Consider the following 7,193-nt stretch of genomic DNA (forward strand, 5'->3'; position numbering starts at 1 on the left):
AATTTTCATCAATTTCCTAATTTCCAAGTCATCATTTCTAACCTAATTTTCTAATTTCTCCTAAATTCCTAAATGTCTATTTCTATTTCAAATTCTTGTCATAATTCTTGCATAGCAATTTGTCATAAATTGTCATAAATTGTCATAAATCCTTGCATAGCAATTTGTCATACACTAGTCATAATTGTGCTATTCTTGATTTGAATTTCCATTCGAATCAATTTCATGCTAATCTTTTCTTTTCTCCAATTTATCTATAAATTGGATGAATTTCTTCAATCAGGACCCCCAATCGATCAATCAATCACGCTTCTAGTATTCTTACGCTGCCATCTTGTCAATCTTGCTTTCATATTATGCTTATGCACTTATAGGTGAGATCCACAGAACAAAGCAATTTGAAGGAGAAAGAAGGACAATGGAGAATCATGGAGGAGACATTCGCATTTGTGATGGTTTGCATTTGAATTGAATGTTTTATTTTCATATCTCTATTGAATGTTTGTAGGTTTTCTTATCATTGCAATTGAGTTTTCGTGATTGAGCTAGTTTAATGTTTATATCTACTTGCTTTGATGATTTCCAAATTCTTATCTACAAGTATATGTAGGCTATCAAAACAATCTAAACATCATGATCTCATCATTGTCTAACTCGGTAATAGTTGCCCATTGAATAACTTGTTCCTCCCCTTATTCATCACATTCTTTCTGTGTCTTTTACCGACATCTTAATTCTCTTCAAAACATACTTCTTAAGATATGGCAACATCATACTAAATTAGAAAATCAATTTCTTGACATCAATGACAAAATAATATTGTTAAGACAGTAAACATCCTTAATCGGTTATATCCATAATCATCAACAATCTTCTCAATATCCTTATTTAAATGCCAACAATCTCCCATTGTCTGTTATAATGCCAACAATCAGACCTCTGGAGCGACCCACACACACATATGGTTCTTAGTAGAGATGCAAAGTTTTCCACAAGGAGTTTTCGTGGGGACTGATGCTTGGATGCCCCAAAGAAGTGAGTGTCGAGGGTGGAGCTAGTGGGGTCAAGCATCTAAGTATTCTGAATAGCGTAGCCTCAAGGGAAATCCCATGTGGGATCAACAACTATTGTCCTAGCCAACCATAAGAATTGTGCTTGTCTTATTTTTAACATTCAAACATTCAAGACCAAACATCAAAACATTATGTATTCTATATCTTCAAGTGTATGCAAAACATTTTTACATCAAACAACACACTTTTCTTTGAGTCATTTTGAGTCTAAACACTTGCAAACATTGAGTCTTCATCAATATTGTGTCCTCTTGTCACAGAAATACAGTCAAAAATTCAGATTGTGTCACAACAAGCAACTTCACACATTGGAAAAATTGCACTCAGTTTTCAGAAACGTGTTTGTGTCTGACAGAACCACGTCTGTGTCATCTAACTGCGTCTGTGAAGGGCAGAAATGCGTATGTGTTATCTTGAGTAACATTCATTTACAAAATATCAGAAATGCATATGTGTCTAACAGAACCACGTCTGTGCCATTAAATCACATATGTGAAGTGTACAGGCATGTTTGTGTTCAGAATTGAAAAAAAATTACAGTCTAGTAAACAAGAGCAATCAGTTTTAGACTTATTGAGCTTCCTAGGTTATCTCTTCGGGTTTTCATCTAGCATTCAGCCTATTTATGGGTCTCACAAGGTCCATCATTTTTTTACACCTTACATTACATTCACGTTTGTCTAAACTTGAGTCAAAAGGTCACTCGCTTGTCCTCATCATACTTTGTCAACACACTACATACAACAACATTTTGCTAAGTGGTCCCTCATCAAGGTCTATCACCTTTGGGTCTCATTTTGTCTTACTTAGAGTCAAGTTCAACTTACCTCATCCAGAGAAACTATCATCTCTTTGGAAGTAACACCTACTCTACTACATACATACTTGGTCTTACACTTTGGACATTGCAAGTAAACCTCAGATTCATTTACATTCCATCCAACTCTTGGTCTTCCATACTCTTTCCATTTTCATCTAGTCTCAAAAATATTGGTTGATACCTAGTTCATGGTTGAAACCTATTCCTAAAAATCTAGGAGAGAAGCTAAAGAGGCTCAAGAGTCCGCAAACATGAGTACTTATGAGTATGACAATGATATCTTTTTCAATTCTGATCATACCACATTACCTAACATGGATGCCTATAGAAACATTCCAAATGTTGAGAACATGGATACTATAAACAAAAATGATACACATAATGACAATATGGACAACATTTCAATTCATTCAGTAGAAGTGGAAGACTCCATTATGGATCCCCGTTTCAATCAATTGGTTGAGGAAATAATGAGGAGAGATAGACAATACCTCTTACAAGTAATGGCACAAAGTGGAGCCAAGATCCCTCATGATTTTGACATGTCTCAAATAATGGAACATCGACCTTTGCAACAACCTCACCTCAACATGGATCAAAGGAGGCCTAATGGTGGAGGCAATAGAGGACCACATATGGTGCCTGAATCACCATCATCTTTGTTTCATAAACCTGAGGTCCCACATACACATGGTCAAGCATATTCACCTTCGCAGACCATTATAGAAGTCTTATGCAGAAAAATATACTCAATCACATGCCAATGCTAAGGACCAACAACTAAAGCAATTGGATATCCAAAGGCATGATCAAAATTTGGACACAAGAAAACCCCGTGTCAAATTTGAGGGCAAAACATTAGAACAAACTCATGACATGCCTGTAGAGTATGGTATACATGGACAAAATGGATATTATGTTCCTCATCATGACTCTATACCAAGTGGTCCTTATATGCAGCATCATTATAGACCTCCTCCATATGAACATGTGTATGATCAATACCATCCATATATGCAAAAGGCTCCTCCTCCACCCGGTGGTTCAGGCATGGGGTATGGTCCAAGAAGTCGATCTCCACCTAAAAACAATTTGGAATAGAAAATGAAGGACTTGCAAAAGAAAATGGAGGACAAAAATACACTGAAGTCGACTTACACAATGAGACATATGTCCTTATCCATTTGACAAAAACATTCCAATGCCTCTATTTCCTACATACTTTGTGACACCTAAGTTTGATAAGTACAGAGGAAAAGGAGATCCTAAGGCACATATAAGACAGTTTTCCACAACTTGCATTGAGGTAGCAGTAGAAGAGACATATTTGATGAGATTATTCCCACAAAGCTTAGGTGATCAAGCTATGGACTGGTTCTCCCAACTCCCACTTGGAATTAAGTCTTGGGGTGATCTAGCAGAGGAATTTATCCAACATTTCTCATACAACATAGAGACAGACATATCAGTCACTACCTTGTGCAACACCAAACAAAAGGATGGAGAGTCTTTTTCATCATTTTTACAAAGATGGAGGAATCTAGCCAGCAGACGCTCTTGTGAAATTCCACATAAACAAATGGTAGAGATGTTCACCCAAAATGTTAACAAAGACATTGGTTAGGACTTAAGAAAATCTTGTTTGTCCACCTTCAAGGATGTCATTGAAAAAGGCTTAGCGATAGAAAAGGTCCTAATTGAACAAGGAGTCATTAAGATATTCAAAGAAAACAAAGAAGACTTTAAAGGAAAAGACAAACTAAGATTTTGGAATAAAAACAAGAACACAATCAATGATGGTGTTGTTGATGCTAATATAGTACGACCCAAAATCAAATTTTTCTAGATCAAGCTCTACAAACAATCAAGTGAATACTCAAACAACTTCCAAGTCACGAAGGAAGTACACTCCATTGGGAGAACCACTAGAGTCAGTTTTTCAAAAAGCTAGTGGCAAACAAAATAATAACAATTCCAGATCTGCCTCCATATGAGCCAAAGGTCAAACCAAATTGGTGGAATGATGATGAGTATTGTGAATTTCATAAGAGCAAAGGTCATAAGATGGGAAATTGTCATCGACTAAAGAACATCATACAAGATCTCATTGATAGAGGTGACATTGATATTGAAGGACACTCAACCAATCAAGAACATGAAATGTTTAAAGAACCATTCCCAAAACATGACAAGGGAAAAGCCAAAGCCATTGATGACCAAACCAACTATACCAGAGCATCTTATAACTATGATTCAACTATCAATCACATTTTGATGGACAATTATGTCTCTACCATTATCATCAAGGACAAAACGCCTGAGAATTCTACCCAAAGACCCAAGATTGTCCTAAAAGGCATTGGATCTTCTTTCGAACCTACCTCTGAATGTAATGTTACAAATTGTCGAGGTAAATTCACTTTGCAAGGTGCTCTAGCTAAAAATGTTGCTTCCTCATCAATGAAGCCAGAGTATGACCTTTTAGAACAGTTAGGGAAGACACTCGCACTTATCTCCATCCTTGAGCTCTTACGCATATCCTCCGCACATAAAGCCATTCTTGACAAAATCTTGAGAGACACTTCTCTCCCTACTGATCTTAATGTGGACCAATTTCAAGCCATGGTGGGGTACCTTTATGTTCCATACTCCCTTACATTTATAGAAGCTGACGACGCCTCTGTGAGCCAACCACATAATGCACCTTTACACATCGAAGCCTTCCTACATAAACATTGAATAAAGTGAGTCCTAATAGATGGAGGAGCATGTGTAAACATTTGTACATTGAGCATTATTAAACAATTGGGATATTCTAATAAAGTTGTGAATTCTACAAACAAAATTACTATCAAAGCATATGATGATGAGGAACGTTCATCCAAAGGCACAGTCACCTTACCTCTCAGAGTTGGGCCAGTTACAAAGGATGTGGTTTGTCAAGTCCTAGACCTAGATCTCGCATACAATATATTGCTAGGACATCCTTGGATTCATGAGATGAGGGCATTCCCATCTACATAGCACCAATGCGTTAATTTTCCTCACAATGGAGTTGAAATAACAGTTAATAGTGATCCTAATCCATTTATATACTCCAATAACTTGAGACCAAAAACTAAGATGATCATTCCAAGTAATAGGGAAGTAGTCCCTCCTTCTGTATACATTGATCCTGAATCATTAAAACCTTTGACATCAAAACAAGGTGAGCTTAAAGGGAAATATCAGGACAAGGGCATGGGTGAATACACTTTGAATCAAACCATGTGCTTACAACAAGTTATGAGTTTCCCAAAATAATATGGATTACCACATCCTTCTAAATGAGTATATATAATTACACTCAAATGGGATCCTACTATCTTCCAAAGATGGGGTGAAATGGAAGAAGAAGACTTATACAAAATGCTTTACAAAGACCCTAAAAATGATACACAATATCACATCAGCATACCATGTGAAAAATATGGAAAAGGATTTAAAATCCTACAAAAATTTGGGTATGATGGTAAAATTCCTCTTGGCTTAAGAAAGGAAGGTATCATTGAAGCTTTGCAACCAGAATTGACATTTAAAAAGGAGTGCACAAAAGGACTTGGTTTCATGTCTTCTAAGGTAAATACTCAAAAGATAGAAGAAGCATTACAAATCAAAGCTTCCAAAAATAAACAAGAGAACCATTACTCCACTGACTCCAATGAATGGGAATGGGGTTCAGACAAATCCTTCAGTGACTATGAACTCACCGAGACATTCAGAGAACCAGGTGAACCCACAAAAGAAGAGGAATTTTATAGAAAATTCAAAGTTGGTTAGGAAACAACCCCTGAGGATCCTACACAGTCTTTGCCTCTAGGTCCTAGGTTGAAATCACAAAGAATGAGGACACCCATCCCAGAATGCACTACTAGTGATGACAATTTGAATTCGTTCACGATCAAGAAAGATGAGGAGAGTGCCAATGATGATCTCAACAACTACCTCAACATACCTAAATATAACTACATCTTCACCCTTAGTCCTGTTGACTTGGAAAACATTGAAGGTCTTCCCCTTGTCCACCACCAACTTATTGACTGGGACCATGAAGGACCTGTACAATTCGACGCATTCCAAAATGATGAAGCCTTTATTGACTATCTAGGAATACGAGATGATCTTCCACTTGCGGACCATAAGGAAGGATGCACTATAGAGCTCAATAGTGTGGCATATTTTGGTAAGGGTGTTGGGCCTTCCAGTCACAAAAATATAAAAATAAAAACAAATCAAGGGTCTTATGGTGAAAACCACATTGTGGCGTTGTCTAACCCCCAAAAAAGTAAAAATAAAGGATGTATCTGAGGGCAAAAACCTCTCTGAGGCACCCGAAGATGGAAGGCTCAACATTCTCCCGATATCATATGAAGAAAAATCATCTATGTTAGTAGAGGAAACCATCAAAAAAAACATTGGTACAGAAGAAATTCCAAATAACATATTCCTTGCACAATCTCTAACAGAGATAGAAAGACCAAAGAGTTCATAATTTACTTCACATAGTGACAAATCAATTTTGCATGGTCATATGCTGATATGTCTAGACTGGATCCAGATTTAGTAATGCATCATTTGATAGTCAAACATGGGGAAAAACTAGTGAAACAGAAATTAAGAAAGATGCATCGACAAGTGGCATTATTAGTCAAAGCAGAGCTTGAAAAATTATTGGATGTCGGATTCATACACCCAATTGATTATCCTGAATGGATATCCAACTTAGTACCTATCAGCAAACCAGATCATAGCATCAGAATATGTACAGATTTCAAGGACATCAACAAAGCTTGTCCTAAGGATGATTTTCCATTGCCAAATATTGACCTGATCGTAGATCTCATAGCAGGGCATGCAATGTTATCTTTGATGGATGGATTCTCTGGCTATAATCAAATAAAAATTGCATCTGAGGATCAGCACAAAATAGCATTTACTTGTCCTTGGGGAACTTTCTGCTCGAATGTCATGCCCTTTGGGCTAAAGAATGCAATCGCTACATATCAAAGAGCCATGACTACCATCTTTCATGATCTTATGTACGTTACTATGGAAGATTATGTTGACGGTCTCTTGGGAAAATCAATAGATAGAGATACACACTTGGACATACTTTAAGTCATTTTTGATCGGTTGGAAAAATATGAAGTAAGATTAAACCCCAAGAAATGTGTCTTTGGAGTAACCTCCAGGAAGCTCCTGGGATTCATTGTCTCAAAAAGAGGAATTGAAGCCGATCTAGCAAAAGTCAAGGCAATCCT

This window comes from Cryptomeria japonica, chromosome 7, assembly GCF_030272615.1.
Source record: "Cryptomeria japonica chromosome 7, Sugi_1.0, whole genome shotgun sequence".
Lineage (NCBI taxonomy): Eukaryota > Viridiplantae > Streptophyta > Pinopsida > Cupressales > Cupressaceae > Cryptomeria > Cryptomeria japonica.